We start from the raw sequence: 20,830 nt of genomic DNA, 5'->3' as shown, positions 1-20,830 counted from the left end.
CTATTCTGCCACTAGGTGTCCTCAGTCACCCTGATTGGCTGAAGAGCTCACTTTCTGTTTAGCACTGTGCTGTGCAGTAATCCTATTCTGCCACTAGGTGTCCTCAGCTTTCCAGGTTAAATGTCCCCCCTCCTCCTCGTATGTTCTGGCATGTGTTCTTCCAACGTTCACCAAGCTCTCTCTCTTGGTATTGGGTCTAATCATCTGTCCTAAAAATACCTTCTTTGGTTTGGACCCACCATTCTGAGTGCAGGCAATGGTTGGGAATTTCCAATGTGGATTCATTTGTTTTCTTTTTAAGCCCTTTCACACTGGGGCGGTGCGGGCGCCGGCGGTAAAACAGCGACATTTTTAGCGCTGCTTTACTGTCGTTTTAGCGGCGGTATTTTACCCCCCTGCTAGCGGCCGAGAAAGGGTTAAAACCACTGCAAAGCGCTGCTACAGCTGCGCTATGCCAGTCTTATAGCTGCGCGCTGCCCCATTCATTTCAATGGACAGGAGCGGTATACACACCGCTCCTTCACCACTCCAAAGATTACCTGTCCTGCCAGCGCATGGTCCCAGTGTGAAAGCCCTCGGGGCTTTCACACTGGAGTGTGAAGAGCGGCTCTTTCAGGGCGCTTTGCAGGCGCTATTTTTTGCGCCTGTAAAGCACCCTGTGTGAAAGGGGTCTTTGGAGATAAAATAAAGGATGGGGTGAATGGCGCTCCCTTTTAAGGGGGTGTGTGAACTAAATGTGCAACACCAATACTGCTGTGAGGGTAAACACATAATATAATTGGCCCCCCTATAAAAATATAACTGATTCAAACTAATCATTCAGTGAGAAAAAAAAAACAACTATAAAAATACAATAAAGCAGTTAAAAATAGGGTGATTAATTAAACCATCAATAAATAATACATGACACCAGCATGTATACTAATGTGATCTGCAGTGCTAAGCTATTGTGCAGTCCGTGCAAAAAAATAAAAACCGTTTATGCAAAAAAGAAGTAAAAAAGACTGCAATACTCCAAAAAATTGGTTTAGCAAAAAAGAATATGTTGCAAAAAGTTCCAAACAGTCTGGTGACTCTTGTGGCAAGAAATAAACCGGTGACTTCTGTGCTCCCCCTATGGCTCCCCACTCACCAGCTCCTTGTACCCCTACAGGGGTGACAGGCAATATGGAATATCATAGGAAGTCTCCAGATGATTCCCTGTGGTCCCTTTAGCAATGGCTCCTGCTTTCACTATCCCAGGACATCCGGATCGATCATCTGTGCATCACAGCCTCTGTCACCATATCCAAGAAAGGGATATCCAGGGATGAGTCCTCATATGAAGAGATAACACTCCATAGTGTAGTATGTTGAATAAAAATGCTTTATTTAAATACCCATAAAACAAAAGTATTTCCCATATGGGAATAACATCTACAAAATACTACACCATGCGTGTGTTCGGTAACCAGGAAGAGCCGTCTCGCAGTGTGCGGTACAGCTGTGTTCCAGGCTCCCTGACCCTGTACCGGAAGTGACGTAAGTGCGTAGCCCCGCCTTACGCATTTCGTCATCAACGTTTTCAAAGGCGGCGCCATCTTGCTACACCTCACAGTTTATGTAGTGAGTGGAAATGCGAGATCCTCCCTTCTCCCATTACTGCGGAGGACATGATTGGATAATCAGGATGAACTAAACCCTCCCTCAAAAGTAAACCCTATTAGAGAGTGGGGGAACATAAACGTCCATCTAAATTTGACTAATCCCATTATTAATTATTGCGGACCTTGTGCATCTCCGCTCGCCTATACAGATATATTGGTAGACAATAACATATGCAGTCTATGTGTATATATATAGAGGAGGCATCATAAATCTTCATACTGGTAAACACTATTAAAAATTGAAGATATATACAGATAAAATAAATAAAATAAATTCGTGCCCATACCTATATTAGGTCATAGGCCATAAGCAGGGCCCCCAGTGGTAAGTACTGGCATTACAAGTACACTACCCTGCAAAGCCAGATACTACCTTGCAAAGGTGATAGGCGCAAAACTAGGATATCATAAAAACATATATGCAAATTATAAACATCTTTAATCATAAAATCTACAGAGAAGATGTAGAAAAAATGCCAGTGAGGTATTGAGTATGTTTTAATAATAAATAAAACTATATTTACTAATTATGCATATATACGCACCTACAGGTCTTATATAAAAAGGTTGTAGAAATAACCAATAAGCTAAAAAGGGTTCATCTTACCCAATGTGTGGCTACATGTAATACCTAGGATTAGCCACCAGATGGTAGTTTACTAAATAAATAGTGTATGTGGCACTTCCCATTACTGTGCTCCAGGGTTAGAAGTTACTACGATCAATGGATTCACCTGACAGGGGTAGGTACCCTTACAAGGTAGACAATGACCTTGACACTAAACCTACAACAGGATTAGACCCCTAGCCTACATCACAAGTAGACCCAAAAAATCCCCAGTATAATTATATAAAATATTTTATATATATATATATATATATATATATATATATATATATATATATATACATATATATGGGTCATATTAACGCTAAAGCCTCATAAGAGGAAAAAAGAAGGAAGGCAGAAAAAAGGAAAGACAATAAAACCCCACATATACTAGAGTATAGACCCAAGGGGATCACCAGTATACTCCTAAAAGTTGTTGGTATAGGTCATATTTACCCCTAAAGCTACATAAAAGGAAAAGGGGCATATACTAAAGTAGAAATCACCTAACATGAGGGTGTACTAAACCCCATATATTAACGGTGCCCACTAGTACTTGTAAGATGGTGATTAGACTTAAAATGGAGATAACAAACCTCTCCTATGGATAAAGGAGAAGACATGCCATCCGTAATGAAGGTGGTTCTCACTAAACTCTATGGATTGGGTATAAAACAGTTGAGGTCTATATCCAAGTTGAGGCCCCTAGGGGCAGTAGACCCCAACCGATATCCATCCTGTCTCATTCCTGGAGACAAGTGTCTCTTTGTTACCCCCTCTCCAGTGGTCCTTAACCTGGTCAATACCATAAAAAATAAGGCCACTAGGGTCCTTACGATGGAATTCAGTGAAGTGGCGCGATAAGTTGTGTTTGAGGAACCCTTTCTTAATATTGTTAATATGTTCCCGTATTCTGACACAGAGGGGATGAGTGGTCCTCCCTACGTACTGCAAATGGCAGGGGCATTCGATAATGTACGTAACATGGGTACTATGACATTGTCATTAATTGTTTAATCTGATATTCTTTCTGATCTACTGTAGACCTGAACACTTCCTTCTTTCTTGGTTGAGGTTTACTAACTCTACAGGGTAGGCATCTACGACATCTATAAAATCCCTTCATGTCAGAGATGATTTGAATTTGCTTGGGGGGGTCAATGACATATACCCAAAGGGGTATATGTGTTCTGATGATAATAAAAGCAGTCAGGCATTGCTGAGATTCAAACTCAGGGTCTCTTGTTTACTCAACAGGCGCTTTAACCAACTAAGCCACAGCACCACATGTTTCCTAAGGGTGTCCTCCAATCTGAGCATGTGTGTAAATACTAGGGTTGCACCAATACTGGTAATCTGTATTGGTGCCGATATTGAGTACTTACACAAGTACTTGTACCTGTGCAGATCCTCCCAGTACCAAAACCGATACCTTTTGCAGTGCGATTTGACCCTATACAAAATGAATGGGCTCAAATCACACTGCAAAGAATTGCATGCAATTTGAACAGGAAGGCAGTGCGATTCTTCTTTGAATCGCATGCTGTTTCCTGCACAGCTCCTATGTGAACCCAGGCTTGTCGTAATGATTTTGAACCTGGGTTCACACACATGCAAAACCTCCCTGCGTGATGAGTTCCACCATCTCCGGTTCCCAATCCCTCTGTGGACATCATTTTTTTTTTTTTTTAACATACTGTCACTGGTCAGTGTCCCCTGATCACCTCCACACCAGTTATATGATGATGCTGTACTGGTGACAGTATATAAAAAATAAACAAAAGAATACAGTTAAATTTCTTCGTTTTCCAAAAAAAAAATACAACTTCAAAAAACTCGCAGTGCTTCTTACTAAATACCTTGGCCAGTCTACTTTCCAAAAAGGGGTGTTCTGGAATTTTCAGGCCTCAAGAAATGAAATAGGCCATCAGTATTGATCGATTTATATATATATATATATATATATATATATATATATATATATATATATATATATATATATATATATATATATATATACACACACACACACACACACACACACACACACACACACACACACACACACACACACACACACACACACCTTAGTTTGTGGACTCTATACCTTTCCTACAGACTAAATAATAAACACTGATTTATGTTCATTTCACCAAAGAAATGCAATGAAAGTGCCTGGTATTAAAATAAAATAAATAACAACCTTCAGAAACATTTATGATTTTATTACAAACAGTAAAATTCATATAATTCATATTCATATATAAAAAATAAATTGTATTATAAACTTGTTTTTTCCTTCCTGTAACCATCCCTTATGTTTAAAGTGTATATGAATGAGGTCGATTCTACCCAGTAGGATCAACAGCAAGGGCTCAACATGTGCCAGTGCTCTAAACTCTGAAACCCTCTTAGCCAAGGTGATGGTGAGCAGAAAGGCCACTTTCAAGATGAAATTTTCAAAACTGCAAGATCCCAGTGGGCCTGCAAAGTAGTCAAGCATCAAAGAAATATTCCAGTTAGGTATAGTGAGGTTTTCATGGTGGTCTCAGCCAAATAACAGTCTGTCACCTGCCCATGATGTGTTTGTGAAAGCCAATATAGTTGATACCAGGACTGAGATTCAGCCCTACATCGAGCCCTATTTGAAGAAGGGCTAGTATGTTGGGTACTTGTGGCTTCTCTAGATCCGTGGTCTCCAAAAAAATGTGGCCCTTTGCATGCCTTTATCAGGCCCTTGGGACACTATTCCTCCCACTCGTCCAAGGCATAATTCCTGTCACTGACCTCAATAGGGTACTATTCCTACCACTGACCCCAACAAGGGGGCACTATTCTTCCCACTGAAACCAATGATGGGGCACTATTCCTCCCACTGACACCAACTGCAGGCCCTTATTCTTCCCACTGAAACCAATGATGGGGCACTATTCCTACTGACACCAACTGCACGGCCCTATTCTTCCCACTGACACCAATGATGGGGCACTATTCCTTCCCCTAATACCAACAATGCTGCACTATTCCTCCCAAAGACACCAACGATGGGACACTAGTTCCTCCCCTAATACCAACAATGGGGCAAGACCAATGATGGGGCATTCTTTACTCCCATTGATACCATGGCATTTTCTACTCCCACTGGTCACAGTCCGGCCCTCTAAAGTCTGAAGGACAGTAAACTGGTCCTTTGTTCAGAAAGTTTGGAGACCCCTGCTCTAGATGAAAGTTGGATGCTACCGCAAACCATCTGAATTGCTCCCAGATTTGATTGTCCACTCCTTTCCTTTTGCTTCGACTGTTCTGGTTTTAAATAAGGCTTTTGCGAAGCAAATCACCGAAATGTTGCTGCAGTGAATAAAATTGAATGAATTGTCAATTTTGAGTTGTGAAAAAAAAAAAAAAAGTAAAATGATGACCATTGATGATGGGTTTGCCACTCACAATTTGCATGAAGGGGAGCTGTCACTGAATAGGGATTGACACCTTTGGAAGTTCTTTCTTGGGGTCCTGGAGAACCTGAGCATTCTACCACCATCAGAAGACACTCCATACTGTATGTTCTCATCTAACAACCCAGGCTTCCCAAACTTCTTGTTTGATGTGCAGTTGATATTGATTGGCTGTACAAGGTGATTACTTTTACTGCTTGCCGCCCACCTAACTTAGATTTACACCGGCGGCGCTGCCACTCTGCACTGGATCACGTACCTAGTACATGATCTGCATGCCCGGGCAGGGGGCGTGGGCGGGCGTGCCCGCTGGCCTGGCTGTGATTCGTTCTAGCACAAGCTGATCAGCAGGTTCTGGCCAATGATAGACCGCCGGGACCTGCTGATCAGCTCAGTGTTTCAAAAACAGCCCTGTGATTGTAAACAATACAGAGCTCTGTTCACTGACAGATCTTGCTGTTTTTTATTCCCTGCCAAGCAGTGAAAACAATGTGATACTTAGTAAACGCAGCACACTGTATACACATTACACATTGTTAGGCACACAATTAAGCCTTTGATCGCCCCTAGATGTTAACCCCTTCCCAGCCAGTATCATTAGTACAGTGACAGTGTATAGTATTACCACTGATTACTGTATTAGTGTCACTATTGATGTCAGTGTCAGTTAGTGCACCCCCCCTCCCCCCCAGCCAGCATCAGCTAGTGTCAGATTGCTCTCTATAAGTCACTGATCGCCACCATTACTAAAAAATAGATAAATAAAAATTCCAGTATATACCATAGTTTGTAGATACTATAACTTTCATGAGAACAAAATAATATACACTTATTTTTTTTACCGAAGACATGTAGCAGAATACATATTGGCCTAAATTATATTAATTATATATTATATTAATTATATATTTTATATATATATAATATATTAATTATAAATTATTTATTATATTAAATTATTATAACATAATATATAATAATAAAAAATACAAAAACAGTGGTAATCAAATACCACCAAAAGAAAGCTCTATTTGTGTGAAAAAAAATGTTATAAATTTAATTTGGGTACAGTATTGCATGACCGCGCAATTGCAGGTTAAAGTAGCGCAATGCAGAATAGCAAAAAAATGGCCTGGTCATGAAGGGGGTAAAATCTTCTGGAGGTCGAGTAGTTAATGTTGGCCCTAAATCTGTGCAACTTGTATTATCTCATAGTTAATAGTGTCATATGGATGTGCCTGGTATGTGTTCCTCCAACATCCATCAGGCTGTCTCTGGACTCCAACTCTAAATACTGGGTCTGGTTTGGATCCACCATTCTGAGAGGGGGCAATGGTTGGAAATTTCCAGCATGGATTCTTTTGTTCTCTTTTAGGGTAGACTTTTTCTGATGAAGACAAAACAAATAGGCACTGCTGAGATTTGAACTCAGGATCTCCTGTTTACTAGACAGGCACTTTAACCAACTAAGCCACAGCGCCATATGTTTAGCAAAGGCGGCCTGCGCTCTAATCATGTAAATGTTTACACACTACCAGTGATATCTGTATAGTCACCGTATATTTGTCACTCTGTTGGATTTCAGTTCCACCCAACACTTCAGCACAGGCCCGGACAGGGACAAAAAATAGACCAACTTTTCCACGGACCGGAGGGGGTGGTGGCTGGTGTTGGTCCTCCACACTGTAATGTGATATAAAGGGGACTGCACTGTAATGATTACAGTGCAGTCCCCTTTATATTACAGTGTCCCTGCAATCATGCCCCCCCCCACCCTCTGCTCACTGTGTAGATCTCAAGCTCCTCCCACCCCCTGCTCCCTTATATCAGAGTCCGCACAGATCCCCCTTACATCAGAGTCCGCACAGACCCCCCTTACATCAAACTCTGCACAGACCCCCCTTACATCAGAGTCCGCACAGACCCCCCTTACATCAGAGTCCGCACAGACCCCCCTTACATCAAACTCTGCACAGAACCCCCTTACATCAGAGTCCGCACAGACCCCCCTTACATCAGAGTCCGCACAGACCCCCCTTACATCAGAGTCCGCACAGACCCCCCTTACATCAGAGTCCGCACAGACCCCCCTTACATCAGAGTCCGCACAGACCCCCCTTACATCAAACTCTGCACAGAACCCCCTTACATCAGAGTCCGCACAGACCCCCCTTACATCAGAGTCCGCACAGACCCCCCTTACATCAGAGTCCGCACAGACCCCCCTTACATCAGAGTCTGCACAGACCCCCCTTACATCAAACTCTGCACAGAACCCCCTTACATCAGAGTCCGCACAGACCCCCCTTACATCAAACTCTGCACAGACCCCCCTTACATCAGAGTCCGCACAGACCCCCCTTACATCAGAGTCCGCACAGACCCCCCTTACATCAGAGTCCGCACAGATCCCCCTTACATCAGAGTCCGCACAGACCCCCCTTACATCAAACTCTGCACAGACCCCCCTTACATCAGAGTCCGCACAGACCCCCCTTACATCAGAGTCCGCACAGACCCCCCTTACATCAAACTCTGCACAGAACCCCCTTACATCAGAGTCCGCACAGACCCCCCTTACATCAGAGTCCGCACAGACCCCCCTTACATCAGAGTCCGCACAGACCCCCCTTACATCAGAGTCCGCACAGACCCCCCTTACATCAGAGTCCGCACAGACCCCCCTTACATCAAACTCTGCACAGAACCCCCTTACATCAGAGTCCGCACAGACCCCCCTTACATCAGAGTCCGCACAGACCCCCCTTACATCAGAGTCCGCACAGACCCCCCTTACATCAGAGTCTGCACAGACCCCCCTTACATCAAACTCTGCACAGAACCCCCTTACATCAGAGTCCGCACAGACCCCCCTTACATCAAACTCTGCACAGACCCCCCTTACATCAGAGTCCGCACAGACCCCCCTTACATCAGAGTCCGCACAGACCACCCTTACATCAGAGTCCGCAGAGCCCCCCTTACATCAGAGTCAGCAGAGCCCCCCATACATCAGAGTCAGCAGAGCCCCCGCTTACATCAGAGTCAGCAGAGCCCCCGCTTACATCAGAGTCAGCAGAGCCCCCGTTTACATCAGAGTCAGCAGAGCCCCCCTTACATCAGAGTCTGCAGAGCCCCCCTTACATCAGAGTCCACAGAGCCCCCCTTAGAGTCTGCAGAATTTCCACTTACTGTAAGGGGGAGCTCTGTGGACTCTAATGACAGGGGAACCCTGATTTAAGGGGGAATCTGATATAAAGTGGTGTTCTGAGAACCCTGATTTAAGGGTGATTGCTGTGGACTCTGGTGTAAAGGGGAACTCTGATGTAAGGGGGTCTCTGCTCACCAAAGCCCCCCTTACATCAGTGTCCACAGAGCACCCCTTAAAGCAGAGGTCCGTCCCAAAAAAAAAAAAATTAAAAACATAATAATAATAGGACACTTACCTGTCCTAGAGTCCAGCAATGTCGGCACAGCAGCTGATGTTTCCATCAGCTGTCGGGTTCTGCCGCTGCCATTGCGGGTGAGGGTACCTGGCAGTGTAGCCTTTCGGCTTCACGCCGGGAACCCTACTGTGCATTTGCGAGGCCCCGCTCCTCTCTCCTACTGGACCGGCGACAGATGAGGAGGGAGGAGGAGGGAGCCCCAGCCATGACATCAATATCCACGACTGAGGCTCCCGGAAGTGGGAAAGGATACCTGTCAAAGACAGGTGTCCTGTCCCCCCTCCCCGCCGAAAGGTGCCAATTGTGGCACCGGAGGGGAGAAGGAATCAGATGAGCGGAAGTTCCACTTTTGGGTGGACCTCTGCTTTAAATTTGTTTTATACACTGGGAGGCAGGAGAGTGGGTGAGCTTATTCACACCAGGATGGAGACTCAGGCACAGGCTGTCTGTAGCTTCTATCTTCCTTCACATCTCCCCGGGGATGTGTGGGTGGGGCAGACTCAGGAGTAGAGAGGCTGGAGGAGGAGAAGCAGTCCATCCGAGCGGAGAGCGGAACTGTCAGCGTCGGCTCTGAGGCTGAGCTGTGTGTGAGAGAGACACACAGCTCAGCCCATGCAGCTGCTAACCTCATTCGTAGTTCCGCCAGAGAAGACACAGGCCTGGCCGCATAGCGGTAGGCGATCGGCGACCGCGGCCTGTGTTAACCCGGTCCAGGCCACGGTCGTCACTTACCTTCCGCTGTGTGGCCTGCTCATCAACAGGCCACGGAGCGGGCGGCCCTGGCCCACCGGGCAAATGCCCAGTCTGCCCTATGGCCAGTCCGGGCCTGCTTCAGCATCTGATGGAAGACATTTTAACCACTTCAATCCCAGAGTCATTTTTTTGAATCTGTTAAAAAGCACATTTTAGGCCTGGCTGAAAAACTCAGTTTCGGACAAGCACTGTGCTGTGCAGTAATTCTATTCTGCCACTAGGTGCCCTTGGTCTTCCAGGTTGGATGAAGAACTCACCTTCTGACCAGCACTGTGCTGTGCAGTAATCCTATTCTGCCACTAGGTGTCCTCAGTCTTCCAGGTTGGATGAAAAACTCAGTTTCTGACCAGCCCTGTGCTGCGCAGTAATCCTATTCTGCCACTAGGTGTCCTCAGTCTCCCTGGTTGGCTGAAGAGCTCACTTTCTGTTCAGCACTGTGCAGTAATCCTATTCTGCCACTAGGTGTCCTCGCTTTTCCAGGTTAAATGTCCCCCCTCCTCCTCGTATGTTCTGGCATGTGTTCTTCCATTGTCCACCAAGCTCTCTCTCTGGGTATTGGGTCTGAACATCTGTCCTAAATACCTTCTTTGGTTTGGATCCACCATTCTGAGAGCAGGCAATGGTTGGAAATTTCCAATGTGGATTCATTTATTTTCTTTTTGGTATATGTGTTCTGATGATAATAAAAGCAGTCAGACGCTGCTGAGATTCAAACTCAGGATCTCTTGTTTACGCGACAGGCACTTTAAACAACTAAGTCACAGCACAATATGTTTCCTAAGGGTGTCCTCCAATCTGAGTATGTGTGTAAATACTAGGGTTGCACCAATATTGATACTAGTAATCTGTATCGGTGCCGATACTGAGTACTTACACAAGTACTTGTACCTGTGCAGATCCTCCCACTACCAAAACCGATACCGTGCGATTTGACCCTATACAAAATGAATGGGCTCAAATTGCACTGCAAAGAATTGCATGTGATTTGAACAGGAATGCGGTGCGATTCTTGTTTGAATCGCATGCTGTTTCCCGCACAGCTCCTATGTGAACCCAGGCTTGTCATAGTGACTTTGAGCCTGGGTTCGCACACACGTGAAACCTCCCTGCGTGATGAGCTCCACCATCTCCGGTTCCCAATCCGTCTGTGGACATCATTTTTTTTTTTTAGACATACTGTCACTGGTCAGTGTCCCCTGATCACCTCCACACCAGTTATATGATGATACTGTACTGGTGACAGTATATGAAAAATAAACAAAAGAATACAGTTACATTTCTTAATTTTCCAAAAAAATACAACTTCAAAAAACTCGCCGTGCTTCTTATTAAATACCTTGGACTGTCTACTTTCCAAAAAGGGCTGTTCTGGAATTTTTAGGCCTCAAGAAATGGCAGCACAGTGGTGTAGTAGGTAGCACTCTCACCTCACAGTAAGAAGGGTCGCTGGTTCGAATCCCAACCACGACACTACCTGCCTGGAGTTTGCATGTTCTCCCTGTGCCTGCGTGGGTTTCCTCTGGCCCTAGTATGTGAGTTGGAGACCTTGGATTGTGGGCTCATTGAGGGTAGGGACCGATGTGAGTGTGTATTCACTCAGGTTGGACTGGTGTCTTTATTCAACCTTACTAACTATGTAAGAAATGAAATAGGCCGTCAGTATTGATCAATTAATATACAGTATCTCACAAAAGTGAGTACTCCCCTCACATTTTTCAAAATATTTTATTCTATCTTTTCATGTGACAACACTGAAGAAATGACACTTTGCTACAATGTAAAGTAGTGAGTGTAGAGCTTGTATAACAGTGTAAAATTTGCTGTCCCCTCAAAAAAACTCAACACACAGCTATTAATGTCTACACCGCTGGCAACAAAAGTGAGTACACCCCTAAGTGAAAATGTCCAGATTGGGCCCAATTAGCCATTTTCCCTCCTCGGTGTCATGTGACTCATTAGTGTTACAAGGTCTCAGGTGTGAATGGGGAGCAGGTGTGTTAAATTTGGTGTTATCGCTCTCACTCTCTTATACTGGTCACTGGAAGTTCAACATGGCACCTCATGGCAAAGAACTCTTTGAGGATCTGAAAAAAAAAAATGTTGCTCTAAATAAAGATGGCCTAGGCTATAAGAAGATTGCCAAGACCCTGAAACTGAGCTGCAGCATGGTGGCCAAGACTATACAGCGGTTTAAGAGGACAGGTTCCACTCAGAACAGGCCTCGCCATGGTCGACCAAAGAAGTTGAGTGCACGTGCTCAGCATCATATCCAGAGGTTGTCTTTGGGAAATAGACATATGAGTGCTGCCAGCATTGCTGCAGAGGTTGAAGGGGTGGGGGGGTCAGCCTGTCAGTGCTCAGACCATATGCCGTACACTGCATCAAAATGGTCTGCATGACTGTCGTCCCAGAAGGAAGCCTCTTCTAAAGATGATGCGCAAGAAAACCCGCAAACAGTTTGCTGAAGACAAGCAGACTAAGGACATGGATTACTGGAACCATGTCCTGTGGTCTGATGAGACCAAGATAAAGTTATTTGGTTCAGATGGAGACAAGTGTGTGTGGCAGCAACCAGGTGAGGAGTACAAAGACAAGTGTGTCTTCCCTACAGTAAAGCATGGTGGTGGGAGTGTCATGGTCTGGGGCTGCATGAGTGCTGCCGGCACTGGGGAGCTACAGTTCATTGAGGGAACCATGAATGCCAACATGTACTGTGATATACTGAAGCAGAGCATGATCCCCTCCCTTCAGAGACTGGGCCGCAGGGCAGTATTCCAACATGAACACGACCCCAATAACATACCTTGCTAAAAAAAGCTGAGGGTAAAGGTGATGGACTGGCCAAGCATGTCTCCAGATCTAAACCCTATTGATCATCTGTGGGGTATCCTCAAACGGAAGGTGGAGGAGCGCAAGGTCTCTAACATCCACCAGCTCCGTGATGTCGTCATGGAGGAGTGGAAGAGGACTCCAGTGGCAACCTGTGAAGCTCTGGTGAATCCATGCCCAAGAGGGTTAAGGCAGTGCTGGAAAATAATGGTGGCCACACAAAATATTGATGGTATCCGGGCAGGGGGCGTGGGCGGGCGTGCCCGCTGGCCTAGCTGTGATTTGTTCTAGCACAAGCTGATCAGCAGGTTCTGGCCAATGATAGAGCGCCTGGACCTGCTGATCAGCTCAGTGTTTCAAAAACAGTCCTGTGATTGTAAACAATACAGAGCTCTGTTCACTGACGGGATCTTGCTGTTTTTTATTCCCTGCCAAGGGAAAACAACGTGATCCTTAGTAAAAGCAGCACACTGTATACACATTACACATTGTTAGGTACACAATTAAGTCTTTGATCGCCCCTAGATGTTAACCCCTTCCCAGCCAGTATCATTAGTACAGTGACAGTGTATAGTATAAGCACTAGAACTAAAGAACTAAAGAGGGTTCTAGAGATGAACACATGGAGACAGAGGATTGACTGGTGCAACTAAGCACATGGAGGTGCCCAGGGCTGGAGCGCATATCAGGGGGGCCCTGAATGGGAGCGGGATCACGGAGGTGTGGAACACAAGCTGAGACATCCAAGGGGATCATCCATTCAAAGTCACCCACTCTGTGCTTACTACCCCCCTGCAGGGGTGACTACTGTTGATGAGTGGGGGCACACAGGGGGAGCACCTGAAGTCACCAGATTCTATGAGCACAGAAGTCACGTTGTCTTTTCACCTGTTATTTTTGGACTATACATGCTGGGTATAGACACCTTTTATAATCTCGGATTGGATTATATAAAACACAACACAAATGATTTATATGGTTTTTATATAATATTTTCACATAGTTACATGGATTTTTGGGTTTAAGTTGTAGTATTTGTCCAACATTTACCTTTACCAGGACGAGAGAGTATTGGACATTTTATATATAATGCCCAAGAGGGTTAAGGCAGTGCTGGAAAATAATGGTGGCCACACAAAATATTGATGCCCAATTTGGACATTTTCACTTAGGGGTGTACTCACTTTTGTTGCCAGCGGTTTAGACATTAATGGCTGTGTTGAGTTATTTTGAGGGGACAGCAAATTTACACTGTTTATACAAGCTGTACACTCACTACTTTACATTGTAGCAAAGTTTCATTTCTTCAGTGTTGTCACATGAAAAGATAGAATAAAATATTTACAAAAATGTGAGGGGTGTACTCACTTTTGTGTGTGTGTATATGTATGTATATATATATATATATATATATATATATATATATATATATATATATATATATATATATATATGAACTTAACACAAATCAGTGTTTATTATTTAGTCTATAGGAAAGTTATAGAGTCCACAAACTAAGGTATATACAGTATATATATATATATATATATATATATATATATATATATATAGTGTGTGTGTATATATACCTTAGTTTGTGGACTCTATAACATTCCTACAGACCAAATAATAAACACTGATTTACGTTCATTTCACCAAAGAAATGGAATGAAAGTGCCTGGTATTAAAATAAATAAAAACCTTCAGAAACATTTATGATTTTATTACGGACAGGTAACATTCATATAATCTTTCTTCATCGCTTGCTTTTTCCTTCCTGTAACCATCCCTTATGTTTAAAGTGTATATGAATGAGGGCGATTCTACCCAGTAGGATCAACAGCAAGGGCTCAACATGCTCAGTGCTCTAAACTCTGAAACCCTCTTAGCCTTCCCCTAATACCAACAACACTGCACTATTCCTCCCAAAGGCACCAACGATGGGGCACTATTTCCTCCCCTAATACCAACAATGGGGCAATTTTCCTCCCACTAAGACCAATGATGGGGCATTCTTTACTCCCATTGATACCAGAGCATTTTCTACTCCCACTGGTCACTAGGGATGAGCCGAACACCCCCCTGTTCGGTTCGCACCAGAACATGCGAACAGGAAAAAAGTTCGTTCGAACACGCGAACACCGTTAAAGTCTATGGGACACGAACATGAATAAACAAAAGTGCTAATTTTAAAGGCTTATATGCAAGTTATTGTCATAAAAAGTGTTTGGGGACCTGGGTCCTGCCCCAGGGGACATGGATCAATGCAAAAAAAAGTTTTAAAAACGGCCGTTTTTTCAGGAGCAGTGATTTTAATAATGCTTAAAGTCAAACAATAAAAGTGTAATATCCCTTTAAATTTCGTACCTGGGGGGTGTCTATAGTATGCCTGTAAAGGGGCGCATGTTTCCTGTGTTTAGAACAGTCTGACAGTAAAATGACATTTTGAAGGAAAAAACTCATTTAAAACTACCCGCGGCTATTGCATTGCCGACAATACACATAGAAGTTCATTGATAAAAACGGCATGGGAATTCCCCAAAGGGGAACCCCGAACCAAAATTTAAAAAAAAAAATGACGTGGGAGTCCTCCTAAATTCCATACCAGGCCCTTCAGGTCTGGTATGGATATTAAGGGGAACCCCGGCCAAAAAAAAAAAAATGACGTGGGGTTCCCCCTAAATTCCATACCAGACCCTTCAGGTCTGGTATGGATTTTAAGGGGAACCCCGCGCCAAAAAAAAAAAAAAAAAAACGGCGTGGGGTCCCCCCAAAAATCCATACCAGACCCTTATCCGAGCACGCAACCTGGCAGGCCGCAGGAAAAGAGGGGGGGACGAGAGTGCGGCCCCCCCTCCCTCCTGAACCGTACCAGGCCACATGCCCTCAACATTGGGAGGGTGCTTTGGGGTAGCCCCCCAAAACACCTTGTCCCCATGTTGATGAGGACAAGGGCCTCATCCCCACAACCCTGGCCGGTGGTTGTGGGGGTCTGCGGGCGGGGGGCTTATCGGAATCTGGAAGCCCCCTTTAACAAGGTGACCCCCAGATCCCGCCCCCCCCTGTGTGAAATGGTAAGGGGGTACATAAGTACCCCTACCATTTCACGAAAAAAGTGTCAAAAATGTTAAAAATGACAAGAGACAGTTTTTGACAATTCCTTTATTTAAATGCTTCTTCTTTCTTCTATCTTCCTTCATCTTCTGGTTCTTCTGGTTCTTCTGGCTCTTCTGGTTCTTCCTCCGGCGTTCTCGTCCAGCATCTCCTCCGCGGTGTCTTCTATCTTCTTCTCCTCGGGCCGCTCCGCACCCATGGCATGGGGGGGAGGCTCCCGCTCTTCTCTTCTTCTTTTCTTCTCTTCTTCTCTTCTTCATTTTCTTCTCCGGGCCGCTCCGCAATCCATGCTGGCATGGAGGGAGGCTCCCGCTGTGTGACGGCGCTCCTCGTCTGACAGTTCTTAAATAACGGGGGGGCGGGGCCACCCGGTGACCCCGCCCCACTCTGACGCACGGTGACTTGACGGGACTTCCCTGTGACGTCACGGGGAATGCCACAGGGAAGTCCCGTCATGTCCCGTGCGTCAGAGGGGGGCGGGGTCACCGGGTGGCCCCCCCCCGTTATTTAAGAACTGTCAGACGAGGAGCGCCGTCACACAGCGGGAGCCTCCCTCCATGATGCCAGCATGGATGCGGAGCGGCCCGGAGAAGAAAATGAAGAAGAGAAGAAAAGAAGAAGAGAAGAGCGGGAGCCATAGAAGACGCCGCGGAGGAGATGCTGGACGAGAACGCCAGAGGAAGAACCAGAAGAGCCAGAAGAACCAGAAGATGAAGGAAGATAGAAGAAAGAAGAAGCATTTAAATAAAAGAATTGTCAAAAACTGTCTCTTGTCATTTTTAACATTTTTGACACTTTTTTCGTGAAATGGTAGGGGTACTTATGTACCCCCTTACCATTTCACACAGGGGGGGGGGGCCGGGATCTGGGGGTCACCTTGTTAAAGGGGGCTTCCAGATTCCGATAAGCCCCCCGCCCGCAGACCCCCACAACCACCGGCCAGGGTTGTGGGGATGAGGCCCTTGTCCTCATCAACATGGGGACAAGGTGTTTTGGGGGGCTACCCCAAAGCACCCTCCCAATGTTGAGGGCATGTGGCCTGGTACGGTTCAGGAGGGAGGGGGGCCGCACTCTCGTCCCCCCCTCTTTTCCTGCGGCCTGCCAGGTTGCGTGCTCGGATAAGGGTCTGGTATGGATTTTCGGGGGGACCCCATGCCGTTTTTTTTTTTTTTTTGGCGCGGGGTTCCCCTTAAAATCCATACCAGACCTGAAGGGTCTGGTATGGAATTTAGGGGGAACCCCACGTCATTTTTTTTTTAAATTTTGGCCGGGGTTCCCCTTAATATCCATATCAGACCTGAAGGGCCTGGTATGGAATTTAGGGGGACTCCCACGTCATTTTTTTTTTAAAATTTTGGTTCGGCGTTCCCCTGTGGGGAATTCCCATGCCGTTTTTATCAATGAACTTCTATGTGTATTGTCGGCAATGCAATAGCCGCGGGTAGTTTTAAATGAGTTTTTTCCTTCAAAATGTCATTTTGCTGTCAGACTGTTCTAAACACAGGAAACATGCGCCCCTTTACAGGCATACTATAGACACCCCCCAGGTACGAAATTTAAAGGGATATTACACTTTTATTGATTGACTTTAAGCATTATTAAAATCACTGCTCCTGAAAAAACGGCCGTTTTTAAAACTTTTTTTTGCATTGATCCATGTCCCCTGGGGCAGGACCCAGGTCCCCAAACACTTTTTATGACAATAACTTGCATATTAGCCTTTAAAATTAGCACTTTTGATTTCTCCCATAGACTTTTAAAGGGTGTTCCGCGGCATTCGAATTTGCCGCGAACACCCCAAATTGTTCGCTGTTCGGCGAACTTGCGAACAGCCAATGTTCGAGTCGAACATGAGTTCGACTCGAACTCGAAGCTCATCCCTACTGGTCACAGTCCGGCCCCCTAAAGTCTGAAGGACAGTAAACTGGTCCTTTGTTCAGAAAGTTTGAAGACCCCTGCTCTAGATGAAAGTTGGATGCTACCGCAAACCATCTGAATTGCTCCCAGATTTGATTGTCCACTCCTTTCCTTTTGTTCCGAGGGTTCAGGCTTTAAATAAGGTTTTTGCGAAGCAAATCACCGAAATGTTGTTGCAGTGAATAAAAATGAATGAATTGTCAATTTTGACATTTCAATAAAGTTCTGAAAAAAAAAAGTAAAATGGTGACCATTGATGATGGGTTTGTCACTCACAATTTGCATGAACGGGAGCTGTCACTGAATAGGGATTGACACCTTTGGAAGTTCTTTCTTGGGGTCCTGGAGAACCTGAGCATTCTACCACCATCAGAAGACACTCCATACTGTATGTTCTCATCTAACAACCCAGGCTTCCCAAACTTCTTGTTTGATGTGCAGTTGATAGGATATTGATTGGCTGTACAAGGTGATTACTTTTACTGCTTGCCGCCCACCTTAGATTTACACCAGCGGTGCTGCCACTCTGTGCTGGATCACGTACCTAGTACATGATCTGCGTGCCCGGGCAGGGGGCGTGGGCGGGCGTGCCCGCTGGCCTGGCTGTGATTCGTTCTAGCACAAGCTGATAAGCAGGTTCTGGCCAATGATAGACCGCCGGGACCTGCTGATCAGCTCAGTGTTTCAAAAACAGTCCTGTGATTGTAAACAATACAGAGCTCTGTTCACTGACGGGATCTTGCTGTTTTTTATTCCCTGCCAAGGGAAAACAACGTGATCCTTAGTAAAAGCAGCACACTGTATACACATTACACATTGTTAGGTACACAATTAAGCCTTTTATCGCCCCTAGATGTTAACCCCTTCCCAGCCAGTATCATTAGTACAGTGACAGTGTATAGTATAAGCACTAGAACTAAAGAACTAAAGAGGGTTCTAGAGATGAACACATGGAGACAGAGGATTGACTGGTGCAACTAAGCACACGGAGGTGCCCAGGGCTGGAGCGCATATCAGGGGGGCCCTGAATGGGAGCGGGATCACAGAGGTGTGGAACACAAGCTGAGACATCCAAGGGGATCATCCATTCAAAGTCACCCACTCTGTGCTTACTACCCCCCTGCAGGGGTGACTACTGTTGATGAGTGGGGGCACACAGGGGGAGCACCTGAAGTCACCAGATTCTATGAGCACAGAAGTCACGTTGTCTTTTCACCTGTTATTTTTGGACTATACATGCTGGGTATAGACACCTTTTATAATCTCGGATTGGATTATATAAAACACAACACAAATGATTTATATGGTTTATATATAATATTTTCACATAGTTACATGGATTTTTGGGTTTAAGTTGTAGTATTTGTCTTTTACCAGGACGAGAGAGTATTGGACATTTTATATATAATTATATATTCTTTGGACACTTTGGCACTCACCCAGACTGGTTCATAATTAGGGTGTATGCACTGTGAAATGATATTTTACGTGTATTGGTGAAGTGTTTGGTATAGTTTATTATTTGTTTATATTATTTAGATTACCTTTATGCAGATATTTTTCACATATATAGGAACCAGTCTATTCGTATTGAGGTGTGGACTTAAATTGGGTCCAGATGCACTGGGTTTCACATTTTGATTATTTATCCCATATTTATACACTGTGTCATTTTGGGTAGCGCCACACCCCCATTCCTCTCTATTTATTCCAATAGTGTCATATGGATGTGCCTGGTATGTGTTCCTCCAACATCCATCAGGCTGTCTCTGGACTCCAACTCTAAATACAGGCAGTCCCCGAGTTACGAACGACTCCTACTTACGAATGGGAGGCAGCGTGATGTCTCTGCCATTGTGCGGCTACGTGCGGGCACTTTCGACAGAACAGCGGAAAACGACGTCTCTGCCATTCTGCTCATGCGCGGCTACTTGACAGAACATCGGAAAACGACGTCTCTGCCGTTCTGCTCGTGCACTTCCGACTTACGAACCTATTCGACTTAAGAACAAACCTACAGTCTCTAGCCCATTTGTAACTCGGGGACTGCCTGTACTGGGTCTGGTTTGGATCCACCACTCTGAGAGCGGGGCAATAGTTGGAAATTTCCAGCATGGATTCTTTTGTTCTCTTTTAGGGTAGACTTTTTCTGATGAAGACAAAACAAATAGGCACTGCTGAGATTCGAACTCAGGATCTCCTGTTTACTAGACAGGCGCTTTAACCAACTAAGCCACAGCGCCATATGTTTAGCAAAGGCGGCCTGCACTCTAATCATGTAAATACTGCCGATGTTTACACACTACCAGTGATATCTGTATAGTCACCGTATATTTGTCACTCTGTTGGATTTCAGCTCCACCCAACACTTCAGCACAGGCCCGGACAGGGACAAAAAATAGGCCAACTTTTCCATGGACCGAGGGGGGGTGGTGGTGGCTGGTGTTGGTCCTCCACACTGTAATGTGATATAAAGGGGACTGCACTGTAATGATTACAGTGCAGTCCCCTTTATATTACAGTGTCCATGCAAACATGCCCCCCCCTTTTACCCTCTGCTCACTGTGCAGATCTCCAGCTCCTCCCGCCCCCTGCTCCCTTACATCAGAGTCTGCACAGCCCCCCCTTACATCAGAGTCCGCACAGACCCCCCTTACATTACAGTTGGCACAGACCCCCCTTACATCAGAGTCCGCACAGACCCCCCTTACATCAGAGTTGGCAAAGCCCCCCTTACATCAGACCCCCCTTACATCAGAGTCAGCACAGCCCCCCTTACATCAGAGTCCGCACAGAACCCCCTTACATCAGAGTTGGCAAAGCCCCCCTTACATCAGACCCCCCTTACATCAGAGTCAGTACAGCCCCCCTTACATCAGAGTCGGAGCAGACTACCCTTACATCAGAGTCGGCGCAGAGTCCCCCCTTACATCAGAGTGCACAGAGTCCCCCCTTACATCAGAGTCCGCAGAGCCCCCCTTAGAGTCTGCAGAATTTCCACTTACTGTAAGGGGGAGCTCTGTGGACTCTAATGTAAAGGAGAACCCTGATTTAAGGGGGATC

The 20,830-nt window shown here is 45.4% G+C and overlaps 1 protein-coding gene and 1 non-coding gene across 11 annotated transcripts in view; both read right to left on the bottom strand.

The window, feature by feature from the left end:
* MINK1 (misshapen like kinase 1) overlaps window positions 1–20,830 on the bottom strand; it is a 274,895-nt gene that overhangs the window by 144,138 nt on the left and 109,927 nt on the right. The window lies entirely within an intron of this gene.
* Window positions 19,937–20,010, bottom strand: TRNAT-AGU (transfer RNA threonine (anticodon AGU)). Its single transcript has one exon. It is a non-coding gene; the product is annotated as a tRNA-Thr (tRNA).

This window comes from Aquarana catesbeiana, linkage group LG03, assembly GCF_042186555.1.
Source record: "Aquarana catesbeiana isolate 2022-GZ linkage group LG03, ASM4218655v1, whole genome shotgun sequence".
NCBI classification, from domain to species: Eukaryota; Metazoa; Chordata; class Amphibia; order Anura; family Ranidae; genus Aquarana; species Aquarana catesbeiana.
Note: the sequence above shows the minus strand (reverse complement) of the source record. Positions and strands in the feature narration are given on the sequence as shown.